The sequence below is a fragment of the Callospermophilus lateralis genome, chromosome 1, assembly GCF_048772815.1.
Source record: "Callospermophilus lateralis isolate mCalLat2 chromosome 1, mCalLat2.hap1, whole genome shotgun sequence".
Lineage (NCBI taxonomy): Eukaryota > Metazoa > Chordata > Mammalia > Rodentia > Sciuridae > Callospermophilus > Callospermophilus lateralis.
Window position 1 is genome coordinate 151,044,011 of NC_135305.1, and position 22,577 is coordinate 151,066,587.

Here is a 22,577-nt window from a genome sequence, read left to right on the forward strand (position 1 = left end):
AGGCACAGATGCGGCACTCTCATGCTACCCCATAGCCTCCACTCCTAGAGCTGCCATGTCCCAGTCTGTCCCCTGCCACCACTGCCCCAGGGAATCCACTGTGGTCGTTTCTCTTTGTTCAGACAGAGAAACCAGCAAACCAGAAGGAACCCACCACGGCCCACACTGTGAACCAGTGTCACAGAGGTAGGTGCTCTGATGACAGGAAGATCACCTGCGGGCACAGACGGCGGGGGGTGGGGGTGGGGGTGGGGGGGTGGGGGGGGGCGGGGGTGGGTGGGAGGGGAGGTTCTGTTGCCTGAGGCCATTAGTATCTTAGGGTCCAGAGCAAGAAGGAATATGAGGCCCAGAGGGCTGACAGATGACTTCAGGGAAGGAAACAAGATGGCTGTCTACAACTAAACAAAAGGGCTTGGGGCCTGGGGAAGGCCAAGTGGTCAGTGTGGTCTCTGTTGGGAGGCCTCACCCTGCTGCCGTAGGGGCAGCCGTCTCAGACACAGGTTAGGGTGTAGATATTGCTGCAGTCTGGCTCAACACTATTTCCAGAAACAGGCCACAGGCCAGACAGAGCACGCACTGCAGCTAGCCTGTCTAGGTCTGCGCCAGCAGAGGACCTTGCTTTATTTCCCTCCTTGACAGTCAGAGAAGCTCACCAGAGGAAATTCTAAAGGACACAGCTACGTGACTAGAGTGTGAAAGTCACCTACAACTGGGACGACCATGTGGGTTACCGTCCACACTGAGCTGAAAGCTGGAGTGTAGCCAGATGGGGTGCCAGGGTGTAATACAATTACTAAAGGTCTAAGGACTAGAGCTGGAGGTGCCAACTGTCCTTGGCACAGTGGGCAACCCTGCTCAGCACTCCTGTGTCGCACCCAGTGGCAACCACTGATACTTTGGGACATGCCTTCTTAGATGCTTTTTCCGGTGCACTGACACTGGTCTGGTTTCTCATTCCCATTTTGGTTTGCAGTGTCCCTGCAGCAGGACCGCACTTGCTGCCCACCACTGCCTTATTGTGTAGTCTTCCTTCCTCAGGAGACGCCTTGATATACTTTCCTGATCTCATAAAGTGGACTTGGGAGCTACTTATAATTTATGCTGTTAGAAATACTGAAGAAATTCCTTGTGATTAAGGGTCAGTTTTTTTTTGGGGGGGGGGTACCAGTATTGAACCTCAAGGCATGTAACTAATGAGCCACATCCTCATCCCTTTTTATGTTTTGAGACAGGGTCTCACTAAGTCACTGAGGCTGGCTTTGAACTTGTGATCCTCCTACTTCATCCTCCAGAGCCACTGGGATTACTGGCCTGCCCACTGTGCCCAGCTAGTTAACTGTTTTTGAAGAAAAGATGAACCCCTGCCCTACTCCTCCTGATAAAATCAGTTTCAGATACATCAAGGATTTGAACTGAAAAAGTTTCTTTCTAAGCAATTTGTAAAGTTTTGTGGGAAAAAAGAAAAAAAAAAATGGGTTGATTACCTGCCCACCAGCCCAGAGCTCTGGAAGCCAGCAGCTGTCGTGAAGTCACAGTGATTCATAGCCTAACAGAGAGTCTAGTTTCTGTAACTTACAGAGATTTTTATGAAGGATTTATGACCCAACAGAAAAATAAAACAAAGAACAAAAGGTTTTCAAAGAACAAGAACTGGGGTGGCCAGTGCACATGTTTGGATTCTGTCATGATTATCAAAAAGCAAAATCAAAACTGGAGTTCACATTTTTCACTTGCCAAAATGGTACGCATCGTTCATGTTTGGCAATAAACATTTTCTTGTCTTTTAGAGGGCCACGTGGAGCTGCCCGGCAACATTACGGACATCCAGGCCTTTGCGGAGCTGGTGCCTGGCCAGGGCTTTGCCCCCAGGTGAATCCCGGCACACCAGAGTCTGAATGCGGGAACGTTCTTGCAGCCTTCCTGTTATTATTTATAACTCAACGTGTTGATTTGCAGTCATTGATAAGAACAAAAACCAAATCAACCCTGAAGCTCCATTTCTGGGGAAGTGATGTGTCCGTGGTTCTCAGAGAGGAGTGGTCTGCCCCTGCACAACATGTGGCCGTGGTCAGAGGTGCTCTTGATGGTGACATCTGTAGGGGGCTGCTGGCCTCTAGTGGGCAGAGTCCAGGTGTGCTGCCTGAGCCCTGCCACACACAGGACAGCCCCTACAACAAAGAATCACTAGCCCAAAATGTCACCAGTGCCAGGTTAAACCTAGGTTAACTCATGGGAACACGTGAAAATGGTGTAAGATGACGTATCACAGAAAGGAACATGATGACAGGGAAGACCCCCAAGGTGCCATGGCCAGTGGAAAAGGCCAGGTGTGGAGCAGGACATGGCTTCATCCCCAGAGGAACCTAGCTGTGTGTGACCCACCATGCTGGCTTTCCTCTGGGCAGGGGAAGGTTTGGAAAGAATCTAGTAATTACAAACTTGGATGCAGTAATGTGAAAGCTCAGAACTTGGCTGGGCTTCTTCCACTGACCTGGAGCGCCCAGATGTGTCCTTCTGTCCTTCTGTCACCTTGTAGGACAAGCTACTTCAGGGCGGGGCCTCAAGGGCTTCCCCCAGGGCCCAGATGGGAAATGGATCTGCAGCTTTTGATTTGCAGAAGGAGCCAGGAAGAGTGAGCTGGCCTCGGAATTAGGAACCAGTTTGGTTTCCTGATTTGTACTTTTTAGTATTTGTTATAATTTCACACCCTGAATGTTCACATATATTTAAAAATGTGTTTAAATCTCACACATGTTCAGAGAAGGGAGTAGGTAAGAAGGAAATTTAGGGTTGTCACTGTGATTAACGTAGACAAATATCCCTGCTTTAAAGAGAAGTGAGGAAAGCCAAAAAAAAAAAAAAACTCCTTAGGAACAAAAGACCAGATGTAATGCCTTAAAATGGTGCTGCTAATGTTACTATTTTATAATTACATTATTCATTTCTTCTTCAATTTTTTTCCCTTTTTTTTTTTTTTTTTTTTTACTTTATGGTGTGGGAGAGATGAGTGTGACTTAAAAGAAGGAGAAAAACCATGAACACTTCGTTATCTTTTCTAATCCAACACTTTGCTCCTTATCTCTTTATCTGGTTGCATGGTTTCTTGGGGGACTGATAAGAGACAAAACTTGTCTTTGCAGAAAAATGTTCTTTAATTCCTGGCGCCCCTGAAACCAGTGGCCATTTGATTAGTGAGAAATGCACACAGGAACAAGACAGGTAAGGCCTGGGAGCTGGGCAGATGTGCAAGGGAAAGCTGGCCACATGGTTGGGGAGGTCCCAAGGCAGCCTTGTCCCTTCTCCTCTTTGGCGTCCTCAGTTCTGTGGATGTGGCTAACTGGTCAAGACGCGGATCTGTGTCATCCTTGCCTCTGGCAGCCTGGTGTATAGTCTCAGAATTCTCTCCTCCACTGTTCTAGTAGGTTCCCCTGTTCTGTTCAGGTAGATGCCCGCAGGTCTGGGTTTGCTGGGCTAAGTCCATGGGCGGCTCTGTGGGTGGGCAGTGCTCTACCTCTCTGCGCATGCGTGGTTTTGCCCCAGACCACATCTCCCCAGATGTCCGCTGGCAGAATAGCCACATCTCAGAGAACCATACTAAGGCTCTGTGGCCACTGGATGTCTGGACCCTGGGGTTGGGAGTGCCTTGGCAGGAAGAGGCCACCTGGGCAGAGTGGTCAGGTCTGGCTGAGCTGGCACCCAAGGAGAAAGGTGCTCCTGCGTCGGGGTGGTCCAGTGCCCTTGCTGTGTCGGGTCTCGTCCCTCCCCAGCTCTCCCGCCCAGCTCACCAGGCTGATCATTCAGGCAGCCATTACTGCTGGAGCTCAGCAGAGGGCAGTATGAGGGGCGGGGGACAGAGCCCCTGCCCAGGTTCAGCCCAGCCAGCCACTTAGGAGCCCTGTGACCTGGGACAGGAACTCAGCTTTCTTTCCCCGATTGCATAAGGGGTCAGACCTATCGTGCAGTTGGGAAGGGTCAGGGTCAGCCCCGGACAGTGTGAGCACTGGGCACGCTCAGAGTGCAGCTGTTGGTGTTGGTGCTGGTGGCAGGGCCACTGGTTCATGGCACCTCAGAAACCAGGCAGGGAGCCAGGAGGAAGGTACCTGCCTTGTTGGGGCTCAGGGACAGCATCTTGAAGGCCCTGGTGCTGGAGAGAGCCAGCACCTGAGCATGACGCTGTTGAGAGCACCAAATGACCCAGGTGGAAGTGCGGGGGCGAGAGCTGGGCTGGGCCCTGGGGCTGCAGTAAATGGGGGAGCCTGGGCCCAGTGGCGGCTCAGGGCTTAGGACAGCCTCGGGTTTAGAAAGGCCCGCTGGCAGCCGGAGGCATTGGAGGCTTTTGCTTGTGTGCGCTGGTGGGGGAGACTGGGGGAGATTGTGGTGGTGTAGACGGGGTGCTGCTTGGCGGCTTCACGGGTCAAGGCCCAGTGAGGTTGAGGCTGTGGAGGCCTCCGCACCTGCTTGTTGCTGTGTAGTCACGGCCTCTGGAGCTGCAGGCAGGGTTGTGTGGAGGTGACCCTCCAGTGCTGGGCTGGGTCACAGCGGCCATCGTGAGCGTTTCTTCTCTGCAGAACATGATCAGGGAAGGGGTGAGGCTGAGAGGAAGGCAGAAGGGGCCTGGTTTTTGCGCCTTTACCCGCAATGCCAGTCGGGTGCTGAGTGCTCCTCCAAAGGGTGTCCAGGTGGGGGGTCAGCCTGTGCCGTGACGGCTCCCGCTTTCTGCACCTAGCCAGGTGCCCACGTCCTCTGACTCCGAGCGTTGGCAGGGCAGGCAGTTACCTTGTCGTGGTCCCCTCTCAGGCTACATCTTTGAGGATTTCAGCAGTGAAGAGGAGGTGAAGAGAGCCCTGAAGTGCAACTGGGAGTACCTGGGTAAGGAGGCGCGGCGCTGCGTCCCGGGCTCCCTGACTTTGAGACAGGGTCTTGGTAGGTCAATGAAGCTGGCCTTGATCCTCCTGCCCCAGCCTCCCAAGCCGCTGGGATTACAGGCATAGCCAAGACGCCCGCAGAGCTGGGATTCTCACTCTCTCTCCAAGCACCGAGCTAGAGAGGTGGAGGTGTTTTCTTGGGCTTCCTTGGCTGCTCGGTGATGGGATCCAGTGGCAGCACAGCCCCCCGTGCCTGCAGTGCTCCTCTGCCTGGGAAGGCTGTCCTTTCTCGTCTTCCATCCAAATGAGCTTCAGAGAAGAGGCCACAGCCAGGGACCTTTGTTCTTGCCGTGGTCGTTACTTCTTGGACTGGGAACTTGCAGGCCTGTGGTCGCGCTCGGCCACACTGGGCCGAGTCTGTGGGGAGGGGTGGCTCAAGGGGCACCGTCTGGAAGTGCTGCCCGAGCCCCTGTCTCTTGGGAGACTGACCTGGATATGGAGCATCAGAGACAGTGTGACGTCCACAGAGGTTCCACATGGGACCTCAAGGTCTGGCCATGCTGTCCTGCTCCCCAGGTCCTCCCACACAGGCTGGTGCCCTGGCCACACAACAGTGCTGCACAGGACAGAAGAGGGATTGTCCATAGGCTCCAAGTGCCCATTTGGGAAGAGGAAGACCCACAGAGGGGACGCGGTCACACCCTGGTGTTCAGAGTGTCCACTGCAGACAGTGTCCTCTGAGTAGGACAGAGTCACAAACACTTCTGCGGCACTAAGTGTAGCTGGTGCTGGGTAGTAACCACACACTGACTCTTGGACCTTTGAGGCCACCCTGCGTTTGGAGACTGTGATGCCATGCACAGGCGAGAGGAGGAGGCCTGAGTGGGTGAGGTGACCGGCCCAGGGCAGGCTGCATGTGAAGCGGGATGGAGCCAAGTGCCCCTCCTCCCCCACTTAGTAGACATGAGGGACTATGAAATGACGCCCTTGTCCTTGGGCCTGGTGGCTGGCACAGCGCAGCTGTTCTGTGTTCGTGTGGCCTACCCTTTAGTGCCCGGTCCTCTCTCAACCTGAGCTCAGCCCCAGCTCCAGCTCCAGCAGGCTGACGCCTCCCTGTCCTCAGGTCCCCTGACGGAGCTCCACTACCCCATTGACTGCCTGACCAAGAAGCCCAAGGGCTTCGCCTTTGTCACTTTCATGTTCCCCGAGCTCGCGGTGAAGGCCTATTCGGCCGTGGATGGACAGGTGTTCCAGGTGGCTTGTGGGCACCGGGTCACTGAGCCTGGCGACGGAGAAGGCTACGCAAGGCGTGCGTCCACGTTCTGGGTCCCAGGACCCACAGTGGCCTGCCATGCGGTCACCCCCAGTGAACTACTCGAAGGGACGACTGTGAGAGGGGAGCTTGCTGGGGCGTGTGGGTGGCCCTGAGGAACCAGGGAGCTGCTGCTCTCCCAGTGTCCCCCTGCGGTGTGCACAGGCCCAGGCCAGGCCATCTCCAGTGCTCCTCCATCCATCTGCTCATGGCATATTGGTCTCGCAAGCACTGGGCCAGACTGGCCCCTGCCGTGTGCAGCTAAAAGTGACACCTATGCTGGGTCTGCTGGGGGAGTCAGGGCCCGTGGGGTGCTCACAGAGGGTACAGTCCCCTTGGCGTGGCTGTGTCAGGTACCCCCAGCCTCAGATGGACGGAGAGTGACCACGTGGCTTTCTGTCTGCCGTCCCCGTCTCCCATCAGGGCTCAGTGCTGAGTCCAGCTGGCTTATGAGGAGGGGACACAATGGAGGGCAGGGCTCTGCTTACCTCCTGCTCTGTCTCCTCAGGGCAGGATGCTGCACGTGCTGCCGTCCACCATCAGGAAGGAAGCCAGTGAGGACGCGGACGTCCTCGGCTAGTCCTACAAGAAGAAGAAGGCGTCCGAGGACAAAGCCCGCAGCTCCAGGTCCTCGTCCGCCCTGCGTGGCCTCTGCACCCGTCCAGGCTCAGCCGCCTGGGCCCTTTCCCTCTGTAGGGTGGGGCCTTCAGGGCCTCAGTGTCCCCGCTGCACATTGGGAGAGTGGGACTGTGCCAACATAGGTTCTGAGGTGTCACCAAGGGCTGGGTCCCTGGCACAGGGCAGATGCCGACACTTGTCAGGGCTTGGGTTTGCGGCCTCACTGCAGGCCGGGTGCTCGCCCAGGACAGGAGAGCTGGCGGGGGGCGGGCAGGGAAGACCGGCGAGGCTCATGGCAGTTTTGGTGTCTGCGAAAGACCTCTGTTGGTCCCAGCCTGACCAGTTCTGCCTGCCCCTGCCCTCAGCTCCCACAGCTGGAACACGCTGTTCATGGAGCCCAATGCTGTGGCCGATGCCATCGCGCAGAAGTACAGTGCCACCAAGAGCCAAGTGTTCGACCACGTGAGTGAGCACGAGGGTCTTGTGCGCGTTGAGTCCACAGACTTCCTTCCAAATGCTGTCCACGGTCGCCCTCTGCTGGGATCGATTCAAGCAAACCCCAGAGTGTTTTTCAGCCACTTGGCAAAGGAAGTCCCTTGGTTCTGCCCATTAGCTGCTTTCTCCATTGTCCTTTACCCTCCCTCACGGCACTAGGGTCAGTGCTGTCCGTTGGAAGTAGAAGGTCAGCCCCGCGTGTAATTGTGAGCGTCCCAGTGGCCACAAGTGTACAAAGAAACAGGCAAAACTAGTCTTAACGAGACACCGTCTTCAACTTGACGTCTAGAGCCTCGTCACTTTGACGTGAGCAACGTAAAAAGCCACACTGTGTTTCCTCCCTTCTTTCCCCCATTCCACTGTATTTTGTGGGTAGCACAACCTGGATCTGAACATGCCACACTTCAGGTGCCTGGTCCTGTGGTGGCTTGTGGCTGCTGGACTGGGGAGGGCAGCCTGGCCTGAGTTGGAGGGACAGCCATAGCCGCTTAGGTCCTGCATGTGTCCTCTGAGCACTGGGGCTTAGCAGTCCCGGGACAGGGGTCCCGCCTTGTAGTGCCACCTTGAGGAGGCAGGGGAAGAGAGGAGGGCTTGGGGGGGGGGGCTGTGGCAGGAAACTGGGCGAGTGGGGAGGTGACAGAAGCAAGGACTGCTGTAACGGGGTCAAGGTCAGCGCATGCAGAAGCCCCAGGTCTGCAAGAGGAGCCTCACAGAGACCTGCCCACTGTGGGAAGGGAAGAGCCCCAGGGTGGGTGGGGATGCGTGGCTGGGGAGGGCAGAGCTGGTGTAGCGCCAGAGCATGGGCCCCACCTCAGTGTGGGTGGGCGACAGCACCCTGAATCCCCTCCCCGCTGGGCCTGCCCGGCTGGCTAGGCCCTGCTTGACGGGCCCGGCCTCCTTTCCTCTCCCCACAGGAGACCAAGGGCAGTGTGGCTGTGCCTGTGGCCCTCTGGGAGACTCAGTTGGTCCAAGAAGTGCTTCCTCATCGACAATGGCGTCAGCCTGGACTTTTTCAGCCAGGTGGGTGCCCACTGCCCCGCTGACCCCACCTCTGGGGAGTCGACTGCTGCTGCTGAAGAGCTGGGGATGGCCTCAGGGGAGGCTGGGGGTGTGGGGGGGTCCTGTGGTGACTGGAACCAAACCTAGGGCTCAACCTCAGAGTTGCCCCTCCCAAGGACAGTGACAGCCAGCTCCTGTGGGCAGTGGGCTGCTCCTGGGGGCACGGGCTCCTTGGTGCTTCTGCTTCCTACGCCTGTGGCCGCAGGTGGTCCTCAGTGCCTGGAAGAGCCCTCCACGGTGAGGTGCCGATCTCAAATACTGCCCAGTGGCAGGGTGCCTGGGAGGTCCAGCTGGGCTGTGGTCAGTCACTGTCAGGAACTGGTGACTCAGCTGGGGCTGGGATTCGATCCTGGGGGTCTCACCAGGCGCCTTGTGCCTTCGCCCTCAGCGGAGCTGCCTGTTGGCTGTGGAGCCAGCGGGTGGCGCCTCCTGGGTCCTCCCAGGTGCCTGGCCACTGAGCTCCCAGGTGCGCACCTTGACTAGAGGCCACCAGGTCAGTGCCAGTGTCCAGCTGAAGAGCCCTGCTGCCGTCCCTCATGTGGCCTCTCCTCCCTGCAGGCGGCAGCAGAACGAAGCAAGACTGTGATTCTGGCCAAGAACCTCCCGGCAGGCACCCTGGCGGCCGAGTGCAGGAGACCGTAGGCCGTTTCGGGAGCCTGGACCGCGTGCTGCTGCCCGAGGATGGCGTCACTGCCATCGTGGAGTTCCTGGAGCCCCTGGAGGCCCGCAAGGCCTTCTGACACCTGGCCTATTCCAAGGTAGGCCACTGGGAGCTTCTGCAGGGAAAGGGCCCGGGAGCTGGTGTGCCCACTGCCCAGCACGGGCTCCACCTGGCTCCACCTTGGTGCTGGTCCCGCCCCCCAGCCCTCCCTGAGGGCGCTACAGGAAGCTCCCTGGGCCCCTGCCCAGCTCCGGCCATCCTCGGCCTTCCTTTCCTGTCCCGACTTGGGTCTCCCTGGTTCGCTTGGCGCCGTCCACGCCTGTGGTGAGCTGCGGCCTGTCCTGCATACAGGGCCATCCGCGTGTGCACACGTGTGTATCCGCAGCACAGGGGCCTCTGGGGCTCCATGACAGTGGCCGTGAGCCAGGTGGCCTAAGACCACACAGTGCACCTGTCACAGAGCTGGCAGGCAGTCAGGCGTCCAAGAGCAAGGTGTGGCCAGGGCTTCCATGGGCTCTGGGGAGGACCTGTCCTGCCTTTGCCCACTGCTGGGCTCCTGGCGTCTGTCAGCTCCCTGCGCCACTCCCGTCCCTGCCCCATCTTTACGTGGCCTTCTTCTTGGTCCCAGATCCCTCTCCTGGGCTTATAGCCCACCCAGATAACCCTGGACCATCTCGGGGTCTTGATGGTACTTGCAGGGGATGCACTGATAGGTCTTGGGGGTCTAGATGGCCATCTCTTGGGGAGCCACCTTTCACCCACCACAGGTCATTTGTCTGCCAGGCCCCTTAGTGCTTTGCAGGTCGTGATCCCTAGTCACCAGCAGGCAGGCCTTCCTGGCCCCCTCCAGCCCTGGGGGGTTCCCAGCTGGGGCCCTGCCCACTGCACCATCAGGGCTTGGTGAGAGCCTGGCCCGTGAAATTGCAATGTCTCTGGTGGCCCGGCCAGGAGCTGTGCCTGGACTGCGGCCGCCCCCTTCCTTCCCCGCTGCTTTGGGAAGGAGTCCCCATCACCAGAGTGGACGATGGCAAAGGCACTGTCCAGGCGCAGCCTCCCCTTTGACTCTGACAGGTGTTTTTTCACTGACCGCCCCTGTCAGCTACCTCCTCTGAGGCCCAGTGACCTGAAGCCACACAACTCCTAAGTGGCACCGCCAACTGTCCCACCCCCAGGTTGCTCCCTCTCCCTCCCGAGCACATTTTTTTCTTTTTCTTTTTTCTTTTTATACCAAGGATTGAGCCCAGGGGTGTTTACCCACTGAACTACGTCCCCAGCCCTTTTTTATATTTTATTTTGAGACAGGGTCTCACTAAGTTGCTTAAGGCCTCACCAAGTTGTAGAGGCTGATCTGGATCTTGCTAACCTCAAACTTGCTATCCTCCTGCCTCAGCCTCCCAAGCCACTGGGATTACAGGTGTGCGCCACCGCCCCCGGCTGCTTTTTTTTTTTTTCCTGGACATAATTAATCTTTGAGGCTTGAATGCAGTATGAAATTTTAAAAGAGTCCCAAAGGCTGTAAGTTGACAAGTCTCCCTTCCACCCTGCCCTGAGCTATTCAGGGGCCTTCTACTGAGGTGGCTGTTAGCAGTGGCTGTCTCAACCTTTTTTAAGAAACCCCTGGCACACAGGTCGCCTCTGAACGGCAACACGAACGCTCTTGGCTTTGCGACCTGCTGACTTCCCCTGGAACTGCCCTGTGCCAGCAGTTCCTCCCCTTGTCACAGTCCCCATTTCATCCTCTGACTAGAGAAAGCGCACAGGGCACCTGGAACCCACCGCAGGTCAAGGCGACAGAGACGTGGCCTTTGCCTCTCAGCCTGGGCCCGAGTGTTTTCCTCAGGCACCCAGAGCACTTGGGGTTCTGGGCTGCACGTATCCTGGCTCCTCTGCCCTGCCGAGCACCCATCTTCTCGACCCTGGAGCGCGTCATCTGCACATGGGACTGAGTCCCTCTCAGCTGTGTCCCGTGTCAGGGACCCACAGTGTTGGCACCTTTGCCTCTGCAGTTCCACCATGTCCCCCTGTATCTTGAGTGGGCTCCAGTTGGCGTCTTCTCCAGCACAGCCCCACAGGGGAAAGAGCCCAAGAAGCATCTGCGGGGAAAAAAAACATGGTGGAGCCAGAAACCGCAAGAACAGGTCAATATCGTGGGAGGGTAGGCGAGGGGTGGGCGGAGAGCCAGGAGCTGTTCAGGAGACCACTGCTTTACGGCTTTGTTAATCCGCAGATCAGCGGGTCTGGGTCTCTGATTATGCAGGTGTTGAAACATCCCTGAAAAACAGCATCAGAGCCGGGTGATGAGGCCCACGCCTGTCACCCCAGCAGCTCAGGAGGCTGAGGCAGGAGGATCCTGAGTTCAAAGGCAGCCTCAGTGAGACCCTGTCTCTAAATACAATACAAAATAGGGCTGGGCTGGGGCTCAGTGGTGAAGCACCCCTGAATGCAGTTCCTGGTACTAAAAGAAAAAGAGATCAGAATTAGGAGTGCAACGTAATGTAGCATATTTTTAGTTTGTCAGCTAACGGTTAAGGGGAGAAAACCTAGATCTCTTCATACCCAGAAGAGCCCATGAAAGCCCAGAGCTCCACAGGTGGCTGAGGGGCTGGGGGTGTGTTCTTGGAGTGGCTCAGCGCCCTCTGGTGTCCAGCGACTGCCCAGGCAGGAAAGGAAAGACCAATGTGTGTCCCCAGCCACAGGGGTGCCAGCCCCCTGGGTAGCCCTCACAGTGGGGCATTTGAGGCAGGATGAGGATGTCCTTCAGGACTGTGGGGCACACTGCAGGTCATGGCTGGGCCCCGGCCCTCGCCCCGTCAGGATGCCAAAACCTGAGACCCTCCCCGTCCCCCAGCTGCCCCTAGGAGCCAGGCAGCTTCCCATGGAACCACGTAGTCTGGAGACCACGACCACGTCTTAGAATAGACACCTGGAGGGAGGTTCTGAGTATTGGGTTGTTTGACCCAGATGTTAAGATTTTACCTTCTGCCCACCCCCCCCACACACAGGGCTTCCAGTTGCTCAGTTTACTAAGATGAGGATTTTCCTCTTAAAGATAGACCGTCTCTTGTTTACCACCCTCGTTGTTCCCGTATATTTACAAAAAATTAAAGTGTTTTACGGTTTAAAAAAAAAAAGTAGAGGAGGAGTCGTCTCTGGTCAGCCAGTGTCAGTTGAATTCCGCAGCCTTCTCTGAGCACAGGCCTTCTGCCATGCCCGCGGCTCATGTCCACTCCCCATGGGTCTTCAGGACTGACCGTCTGTGCCACGTGAGGTGACCGCCCCTCGCGGCTGGCTGCTGCCTGAGTTTGTTCCCACCAGAGGGTCCACTCCACAGCAGCATCTGCCTTGCTGACCACAGCACCCTGCGGAGTGCCAGGCCCCAGCAGTGACAGAAGGCAGAGTGACATCTGCTCCCTGCCTGCTGGCCTGCCCTCCATGTCCTTCCACTCAGGAGCCACTGCTGGGGAACTGGCCGCCATGCTAGTGACGTGGGTAGTGCCATCCTCGGCCCCCGCTCTGGGACTGGGCTGGCTGCCTCCTCTCAGGCTGTTTCTGACCCTGACAGAGAGAGTGGTGCCCAGGCACCCTCCTGAGGACGCGGGAGATGCAGCCTGCTGGCCACCAACACCCCCACGTGGTGGGAACACCTGTCTGTAACTGGTGGCTGCTGCCCAGGGTGACCAAGACAGGCGTGAAACGACTGTTCCCAGCATCTCTCAGCTGGTCACAGGTGGTGTCAGAGGGGGGCCCTGGGGGCATACGGGCTCTAGAGCATGAACAATGGCTTCCTGGTACCCGTGTCTGGACCCTGTCAGAATGCTCCTCTGTCCCCAGTCCTCTGGTTGGTTTTGAGGCCCTGTCCCCTGTCCTCAGGTCGGTGTTGAGTGTCCTGACAGTGTCCAGCCTCTTGGAGGGTCTGGCTTCTGCTCACTGGATGACAGAGGAGGCCTCAGCCTGGATCTGCTCCAGGACGTGGTGTGACGTCCACCCGCTGGGCTCACGTAACCTCCTGGGTCAGCGCCCTGAGCCCGTCTTTCTCTTCTGACCATGTTGCCTACACAACCCCCCGTCCTGGTCCCCTGAGCTGTGCCCTCTCCCCTGCTGCTCCCCACCCCGCTCTCTGCCCGTTGTTCCAGATGTCATTTTCCCCAGGATGACAGGAGGGGGACCTGCCATGTCTTGGGCTGGGCGGGGCAGGAGGGCATCTCTGGCAGCTCTGCTCGGCTTTCTGTTCTGGTCTCCAGGGGGGCGGCCATGTTATCTCCCCACCACCAAGACCTGCACCTCCAGATAAAGGGCTCTGGGTGTGTGTGTGTGGGGGGGGGGGTCCTGGAAAGCTGCTCACGACTGATAACAGCCCTGCTGGAGGCCAAGGGAGCCCGGAGGGGGCAGCAAGCACATTCTGCACCTGATTGTAATGAAGCCCGAGCCCTGAATCTGCCTGTGTGCCACAGTCCGCCTCTCAGCCACCGACTTCCACGCCTGGCTTGGCCTCTAGAGGTGCAGCTAGCAGTGTCTCAGGCAGGTGGCCTTGAGTCTCTCGGGCCAGCTGTGATCCTTGTGGTGTCACGGTCACTCCTGGCGTGGTGTGGGACATCAGGGATCAGCGTTTCTCAGTGATGCGCAAACAGCAGCTCAAGAGCATCCTCAGGAGTAAAGGCCCTGGAGCTGAAGGCCCAGCCAGGACCATCTAGTTCAGATTGGAGACTGAGCTTCAGAGAGGCTGCTTCACTGTCCTGAGGTCACACAGCTCATTAGAAGCACACCCAGCGCACAGGACTCCTGTCCCAGCACCTGAGTGTAGAGCCGTGATTGGGGTCAGTCCTCTCGGGTCTGGATCCTGGCCTCACTCCTGAAGTGGGCGAGTCCTGCAGCCTGTCTGTGCCTAGGTCATGAGACATGAGTAGAAGTTCCCGTTGGGTGGTTTGAAGGTCTGACTGGGACAGTGAGACCCTGCAGTACAGAGCCCCATGCTTGACGCACCTGCCTGCTGCGAGTGTGTGCATTGGGGTCCCCACTCCTCCTGCTCCCCGTCGCTTGCCTGCTAGACGGTACTGAGCACCTGCCTGTCTTTGGTCCTCAAGATGCAGACAGAGCCACATGGAGCTGTCCCCAGCCAGGCCCCAGGGAGACAGAGAAGGGAAAGGGAAATACAGGGTGGGATGTGACTTAGAGGCTTTTTGTTGTTGTTTGTTTGTTTTTTGTTGTTGTTGTTTAATTATTTTGGCTTTAAGCACTGAGGGCAGTGAGGTCAGGCCTGGGGTCAGTAGGCTCCACGTGTCCAGACTGACACCCGGCTTCTGCAGCAAACCCCTCAACGGCTCTGTGCCCCAGTTCTTCCTTCTATAAGTGGAGCAAGAACCAGCCTAGCTGCCACCTCGGGAGGCCTGGGGGACTGGCCATCACTCACCCCCTCAGAGCGACCCAGGTCTCCACAAGGCAAATTTGGGGGGGAGGGCTGCGTGGTGGCTCAGAGCCTGGCTGGCAGCTGAGGACCCCAGACCCTCAGCCACCCATCTGAATGTGCCTTCGGGGTCACTGGATGGGTGGGTGCATGGGGACCTGGCACAGGCCAGCACATCAGGAGCAGCACCTGAGGGCAGTCTGCATGCCCCCTGCTCCCCGTTCCTGCGGTGGGCGCGTAGCCCATAAGGAGCTATGCCTACGCGGTTGGCGGGAGGGCCTGGGAGTGCAGGGGCTGCATGTTCCTCTTTCCAGGTGTTCTCCAAAGTGGGGGCCGTGAGGAGCTGCTGCGTCTACAGGAAGAAGAACAAAGCAGGTACCCTGTTCTCGTGGAAGGACGCGGTTCTGGGGAGACCACCCCTGGGGGGTCCAGGCTTGTGCAGAACAGCCCCTCCTCTCCTGGGGACCCCTGCCGTGCTGTTGGAGAGGTCCTGGGCCCAGGCTCTGAGTCAGAGCCTTCGCAGGTCCTCAGGTGGTCCTGAGCTGTGTGCGTGGTGGGCAGCAGCAGCACCCATCAGCACCCATCAGCAACCAAGGCCTCCCTTGTTCCCACGCCTTGGCACCCAGGGAATCCTCAGGCATAGCAAAAAAGGATGGATTGTGGGCTTCCCCCTCAGTTCCAAGGGAAAAGACCCCGATATGGAACTTCTAGAACATTCCACCACGTCAGTAATCCTGCATCTCCCTGGCCAGTAGGTAATCGGCAGGCACAGGCCTCCTGGCCCCTCCGTTAGCCCTGGACCTTGTCCTGACGCTGTTGGCCTCTGTTCTTGTGTTGTCCAGCCCTGAGGCTTCAGAGCATGAGCAGGGACGGTCCTTTGTCCTTTTCACAGCCATGCAGTCCCGTCCAGCAGCCCTTGGCCTTGCAGAATTGGTGGGTGCAGAATTGGTGGGGTGCAGTGTGAGTCAGCCCGATACCGTCCTGGGTGCCTGTGCGTGTGGCCACAGTGACTGCTGCTCCTTCATTCCCAATAGGCCCTGGGCCACCAGGCCGTGGGCACCCAGGACAGTAGACCAGAGGAGATACGGTCCCTGTCCCCAGGCACCCACAGTAGCCGGGGACATGTGAGCTGGTGGCTTCAGCGCAGGAGGCTATACCAGGAGGACCATGTGGTCTCCAAGTCAGACTGGGGCCTGGAGGCAAGGAGGCCAAGCAGCCTGGTGGCAGAGGCTGAGGCGGGAGGTGCCCTGGAAAGGGAGGCAGACTCCCGTTGAGAAGTGGCTTCTGTGCCCGGCAGAGGTTTGGATAGCGGCCTGGTGGGCAGCCACCGAGAGTTTTAGCAGACACTTCTGTGGCATAGAAGTTAGAGTCCCTTGCCTCCGTCTGCTCTTGCTGCTGGAGCAGGGGGCCATGCCTGGGGCCTTCATCGGCAAAGACTGCCTGCCTTAGGGTTCTGGAGGCCAGAAGCCCAAGGCCAGGCGTTGGCAGCAGTGGCTCCTTCCGAGGGCTCGGCGGTGAGGGGCGGCCTGTCCAGCCCTCCTTGGCTGTGATGGCATCCCAGTGCCCACAGGGGGCTTTCCTGCGTAGGCCTGTCCTGGGTTCGATGCCCACATACCTTTTAAAGGGCACCGGTCACTCTGGCTTAGGGCCCACCCCAGTGACCTCGATTGACTTGATTATTGATGCAAGGAGCTGGTCTCAAGTGAGATTCTGAGACCTGGGGTCAGGCCTCCAGTGCAAGACCCAGGAGACCACGGCTCCGCCCCTGTTGTCCCTGTTCTTGAGCACTTCAGACCAGTTTGGGACACGAGGAAGGGCAGCTAAGTGCCACATTAGTGGTAGGAGGGTCGAGGCCTGGGGATTCCAGGAGAGGAGTCCTCCCTGAAGTGCAGCAGGTAGATCGGGCTGGACTCGCTGTCGGCTCTGTGCCTGCCACAGGGACACTGCCTGTCCCCGTGGTTCTGAGCCACATTGGGGCAGTTCTTGGTGTCTGCTGCTTAAAGAGTCCAATTTAAGACCTGCCAGTTCAGCACAGGCTGCTGAGAACAGCGTGTGTGGATCAGGAAATAATGTCCCTGGGAAACACAGTTCCTCTAGGCTCCCTGGTGCCTCTAGGTGACACTTATCCAGAGGAATAAAGGTGGGCAGTGAGGGCGGAAGGACTTTCTTTGATCTCAAGCTCCCTGCCTATTTCAGGACTTAGTGTTTCCTGAACTTAATTATAGGAGCATCCCCTCCCTGCATTGTCCTGGAGGAGTTTCCCAGACCTGGGAACCAGGCCCTTCCCTCTCCCTGCTCCCTCTCCAGGCCTCCTGGGTGGCACTGGCTGATGGTTTGAGGCAGTTCTGAGTGGCGGACAGCAGGGGTCGCTGTGAGCCTGCTCAAGGACTGAGGCTCCTCCAGGGAAGCCCCAGATCTTAGACAAAGCCACCAGCCAGCAAAGGTCACCTGCCAGGGGAGGAACTCAGGGCCGGGGGACAGTCTGGTGCTCTGTGTCAGGCTGGTTCTGCAGGCTGCCCTCCCAGGTGTAGGAAGAACCACCAGCCCGTGTGGCACGCTCTCGGTCTTGTGTCTGTGCCCAGCGCCTTCTGTGCACCTGTCCCCCTGTGCCACATGCAGCCCTGTGAGGGAGGAGCAGCCACCATCCCTACACCCTCAGGGAGACTGGAGACGAGGAGGGAAGTCCTGCCTGGGATCCCACCACCACGACGGCTGAGGGTTTCAGCTGGTCTGACCCAGAGCCGGGCTGGGAAGGCTCCTCTCTGCCACCCTTTGTCTTCCTCCTGGGTCTGGAAGGGCCTGTCGTCCCCTGGTTGGTCTGATTGGGGACGCTGTGCCTCCGCCAGCGTGTTGTTTTTACCAGGTGCCGTGTGGGGCACCACGTGGCACTGTTTCAGGCAGCCCCAGGCCCTCCACAGCCCAGAGCCTGTGGAGACTCAGGAGGGAGCCCACGCAGCAGGCTCCCCGGCCCCAAAGGCCTCGGCTGGGCCCCCCAGGGCTCTGCCCTCTGCACTTGACCTCGCTGTGCTCCCACCTGTGAGTAGTCCATCCTTGGTGATGCCCAGACGGGCGCCAGAGGCCCTGCGGACCCTCACTTCCTTGGGGTCATTGTGGGCGGCTCAGGGACTGCTGTGGGAAGCTCAGAGTCCACACACCGTGGAGCAGGGTGGGCAGAGCGGCTCCACCCCCTGCCCGGCCACTGGCTTCCTGGGCCTCGGTTTCTCCTGGCTTCAGACCGTGCAGAGCTCATGAGGCAGGCACCGTGGTTCCCGATGGCGCAGGGGCGATCTGGTGGTCCTGCATGCTGGGCCAGGCTAGGGGACCGGGCTGTTTCCATCCTCGGGTCCCGTGGTCATCAGAGCCTGGGATTTGTCCTCAGCCCCATTTCCCAGTAGGGAAACCAGCTCCTGAGCCCGAGCCCTGTCCCCTCAGGCCTCAGGCACCTCAGACTATCACCCTCCTCCTTCCCTCACTGCATGGCTACCCTCCCTGGAGCTGTTCAGAGGTTGAGATGAGATGAGGCATCTGGCAGGAGCAGCAGGCGGGAGGACCTGCCATCAGTGGCAGGACCGAGTCCTTCCCACTTGCCTCCCTCCCTAGTCACGTCCCACCCTCCTAGCCTCCCTAGCTGCCTTGGGTCAGGCTCTAGGGAACCTGCCCCCAGTTCTGCTGCCCCTGCCACCTGCTCAAAGGCACTGTGGTCACAGCTGGGGGCCCCAGACTCTGCAGGGCCCCAGCGCACAGTGGCTCCAGCAGACTCCACCCCACAGCAGGGGCAGGGCAGAAGGGGCCTCAGCCCCCAGCATGTACCCAGAGACCTAAGTCACTTCAGATTCCTAAATAAGGAAGGAGGTTTGGTCCAGACGTCCCTGTCTGGTCTGCCATGTGCCCTTCCCTAATCTCCACCTGAAAGTCCCCCGGGCGGAGAGGCTGTGGGCTGGGGGCATGCAGGGCAGGCTCTGGGGCCTCTGCCCTTAGGCACAAGCCCCTGTGCACAGAGCTGAAGGACTCGCTGGACAGGTCTCACTTCTGCCCATGTTTCACATGATGGCCTTCCATACCAGGGCACTTGTGGGGATGGTGCTGGGACAGAGGTGGCCAGGACTGAGGGCACTTGGGAGGCCTTGGGGCTGGGCTGGGCTGGGCTGGGCATGTCCCCATGCTCTCGTTCATTGTCCCTGCAGCCCAGTGTGCTAGGAGCCCTGTTGGACACTGGTTCTGGCCGAGGCCCTGGCGCCGGCAAAGGTCCCTAGAGGCCTCATCCCCTTGTGTCAGTGGCCTTCCTTAGGGTGGCCTTGCTTTGAGTCCTGGTTTCTGGAAGGCAGTGGTCTCCCTCTTCTAGGAAGGAGGTTCTGGAACACAGCTGGCCCCTGGGCAGGTGACTGCACGGCCACACAGGCCGAGGTTAGGGTTCTGCTCCGGCCGTCATGGAATCCTCCGTTTTTGAACCAGGGCCTGGCTGTGCACCAGGCTCCTTAGGTCCCTTGGTCACCTCTGCCTGTGGCCCTGGGATCGCGGCTCCCAGCCCCGGCCGCTCCCTCTGCCCTGGGCAGTGTTTCCAACTCTCAGAGCCTTGGTCTCCTGTCTGAAGAGGGAGGGGGAGCGTTCCTAGAGCAGGAGGCAGAGACCGGGCGTGGGCCGCCGCCTGCAGACCAGACCCAGAGCCCAGCACTCGGCTTTCCGCTGGCTGCAGGTGGCCACCCCTAAGGAGCAGCTTGCTGTGGGCATCTGCAAGGGGGAAGCATTTTGAGTGGGGTCGTGGGTGCTAGAGTGTTCCCCACTGGAAGGGCCAGGTGACAGCTGCTGTCCTCCCTGTGTTCAGAGGGGCTGCGCTGCTGGGCTGAACCCACCCAGGATCCCCGTGTTCTTCTTCGTCATTTTACAGATGGGGAGGCTGAGGCCTGGGGACTTTGGGCTCCCCGGTCCCCAGCTGATCACCGTAGGACCACAGCAGGATCTTGGGTACCTGGGCTTTTCTGGACCTCTGTAGGCCCAGAATGAGTCCCTTAGCCTCAATTTCTCCTGAACTGGCCCGTCTCCCTGCCCATCCTCCTGGGAGGAGCCACAGAACACAGGGCTCTTAGGTCATGCAGCGCCCCACAGAGGCTGGGAATTGGGTCCCCAAGACCTGTGGTCCCTCTTAGGAAGCACTGTCCTGTCCGAAGGCTGGAGTGACTGGGCTCTCTGTGTTGACACCTGACACAGCTGCAGGGGGCGCAGGTGCAGGTGCAGGTGCAGGTGCAGGTGCAGGTGCCAGTTGGTGTGCATTCTGCATGGGTGTAGCCAGCACCTGCCCCGACGCTGGGTGTCCCACGTGAGCGTGGGTGGCAGCCGCAGCCTGTGTCATCACCTTCCATTTCCTGGTGCCCGTAACCTGCCCACGGATCCAATCTCAGAGGCCATTGTGCACCTCGGAGGCTGGCGATCAGCGCGGCCCTCGCCTTGAGCAGCGGCAGGGAGGGGGAGGAGGCTGCCAGCCCCGCATCCTGTCCCCTGTCCCTCTCCATGGCCAACAGTGTCGATGCAGCCGCTGGCCCTCCTCTGTGTCCCCATGGGCAACTCAGCGTGTCCCCACCTGAGCCCACTCACTCACCCCAGGGAACTCGGGAGCCCACCCAGTGCCAGGCGCAGATTGGGGACGCAGAGGTGCACAGGACAAAGGAGGCTGTCACGTTGGTGGGCGGGCTGGGCAGGGTGGGCAGGGAGCTGGGCGAGGGCTCCAGGTGGGCACCTGCTGCAGCCTGGGCCAGCTCAGGTGATGCCCAGAGGACATGGGGTCTCTTAGGTCACAGATGCCTGGGGCACATGTTCAGAGGGGTCCTAAGAGGTTGGGGTTCCCAGAGAGAAGGTGACAGGGGCTTACGGAGACCACAGCGTGGAGAGGACAAGAAGGGCCACGTCCCCTTTAGTGACGGACAGTAAGACGGGGGAGGTGGCTCAGTCAGTCCCCCCGGGCCCCTGGAAGGGCACCAAGACATTCCACCCTGGGCCAAGCACTGTGATACCACCCTTGGGGAGTCCTCAGGCCAGTGTGGAAGGAGGCCAGGGCTCTGGGGGGACGAGGCCCCTGCAGACTCAGAGGAGGAGGAGGAGGAGTGGGAGCACATGAGGTTCTTCAGGCTGCCTCTGTACAAAGAAAGCCTTAAATTGAGTGAGGCTGCCCACCAATGAGTGGTTAGACTAGCAAAAGGACTAACAGAGCAGGCAGCCCAGAGCTCAGCTTCCCTGTCCCGTTTCCTACCTGGAGGGCCAGGGAACCAGCACCCCCGCTCCGACTGCTGTGGTCTCCTGGCTCTTCTCTGGCCAGCACCAGAGTCGTGAGAAGCAGAGAGGACGTGACTTAAGTGTGACTGGAGGTCAGGTCCATGATCTGCCACTTCCTAGCTGGATAGCCTTAGACCTCCGTCTGGTTGACTCCCCCTCTGTACACCTACTGTGGGCCGTTAAGAGGAGCAGGGCCATGGCACGCAGTAGGTGCTCCGTCAGGGGGAGCCTGCATCAAAGCCCAAGCCAGATGTCCCCGCTTCTCCAAAGCCGCTCCTCATCGTCACTCTGCACCACCCCTGGGGTCCCTGGGTTCTACAGCTGTGCGCCCAGATTTATTTTTGAGCTCCTACTGTGTGCCAGCCACTTCTTACGCCATTAGCCTCTGGCCTCCAGTCAGAGGAGTGGCTTTTGCTCCTCTCCTCAGCCCTGGAGCGTACTTGACTGGCCTGGGACCTGGGGAAGGGAAGAGGTAGGAGGGGAGAAGGACGGACGAGGCCCGAGGGGCTGTGTTGGGGGAGGCGGGGGTGTGTGGGGGGAGGCGGGGGTGTGTGAGGGGAGATGGAGGAGGTCCGCGGGGTTGGGGGTTGGGGGTTGGGGGGGGAGACGGAGGAGGCCCACGGGGGTGTGGGGGGGGGGACAGAGGAGGCCTGCGGGAGGGGGGGGGCAGAGGATGCCGGGGAGGCCTGGGACAGAGGATGCCGGGGAGGCTGGGGCCAGAGGCTGCCTGCCCTTCCCTCTCCTCATGTTGCCTTCCCTCTCCCCTCCTTCCCTCCCCATGTCCCCTGCCTGGCCTCCCCTGCTCCTCCCTGTGCATGTCCCATCTGTCTATGTCCTCCTGGACCTGCGTCTCCCCGCCCCCGCGTCCTCCTCTCCTGCATCTGGGCTCCCACAGAGCCCCCGAAGAAGAAGCGGTCTGTGGTGTTGGACGGGATCCTGGAGCAGCTGGAGGACAGTGACTGTGACGGCGACGAGCAGACACTTCAGCTGTGAGCTGGCACAGAGGTAGGTGGTCAGGGGCTGGGATGGGACGGCGTCCCCACCCCTGTGTGCCCCACCTCACAGGTCCAGGGTGGACGGGGATGAAGCCTCGGGCCAGGGCCTGATGCCCACACCTGGGCATCCTGGTGGCAGGTGCCTCGCGGGTGACACTGAGCCCACACCTGCACTGTGCCCCAGGAGCAGGGGCGGGAGCAGCCATGCAGGGGTCACAGCCACACGAAGCCAGGACCCTGCACCCCCAGCTCAGTTGGGAGGTCCCCACCCAGTTCCCTTGCCCCCCTGACCCCTATGCCACCTCGTTCCCTGGTGGCGGCCCATGAAAGGGTCACCCATGGGCTGAACAGGTAGGAGCCTCTGTTCTTCCTTCCGCCAGGCTGCCGTACAAGAATTCCCACCTACGTCCGTCCAGTGAGTGGTTAGACTAGCAGAAGGACTAACAGAGCAGGCAGCCCAGAGATGTCCACATCAGTGGGATCGGGAACCCTGGATTCCTCCAGGGACACCTCCGAGCAGCTACTTAGGCCTCGGGCTCCAAGCCGAGCCTGTCACCAACGCCAGCAGCATCCACTCCCAAGCAGGGCTGTGGACACATCACAAACCTCACTCCTGGCCAGAAGCGACCCCAGGCTTTGCCCAGAGCCGGGCATCTGCGTGTAGCGCGTCCGCTCCCGCTGCAGCCTGAGGGGAGCTCCCATGGCGGGGCTGCACCAACGCTGGCCAGCGGGCGAGACGCTGCCCAGCAGAAATGGCCAGGCCGCAGCCTGCACCTGAGACCCAGCAGCCACCCTGGCCCGTCGACCACAGGCCCAGGCACCCTGGAGCCGCAGTCGTTGCTCTGTCATTGGGGGTGACCACAGTCAGTGAGCCGAGGAGTAAAGCTCAGGATGTTCCCGCGCTTCC

At 59.4% G+C, this 22,577-nt stretch overlaps 1 pseudogene; it reads left to right on the top strand.

The window, feature by feature from the left end:
• The window catches only part of LOC143642076 (putative RNA-binding protein 19), a 32,896-nt pseudogene extending 11,228 nt beyond the window's left edge, over nucleotides 1-21,668 (top strand).
• The last annotated feature ends 909 nt before the right edge of the window (nucleotides 21,669-22,577 follow it).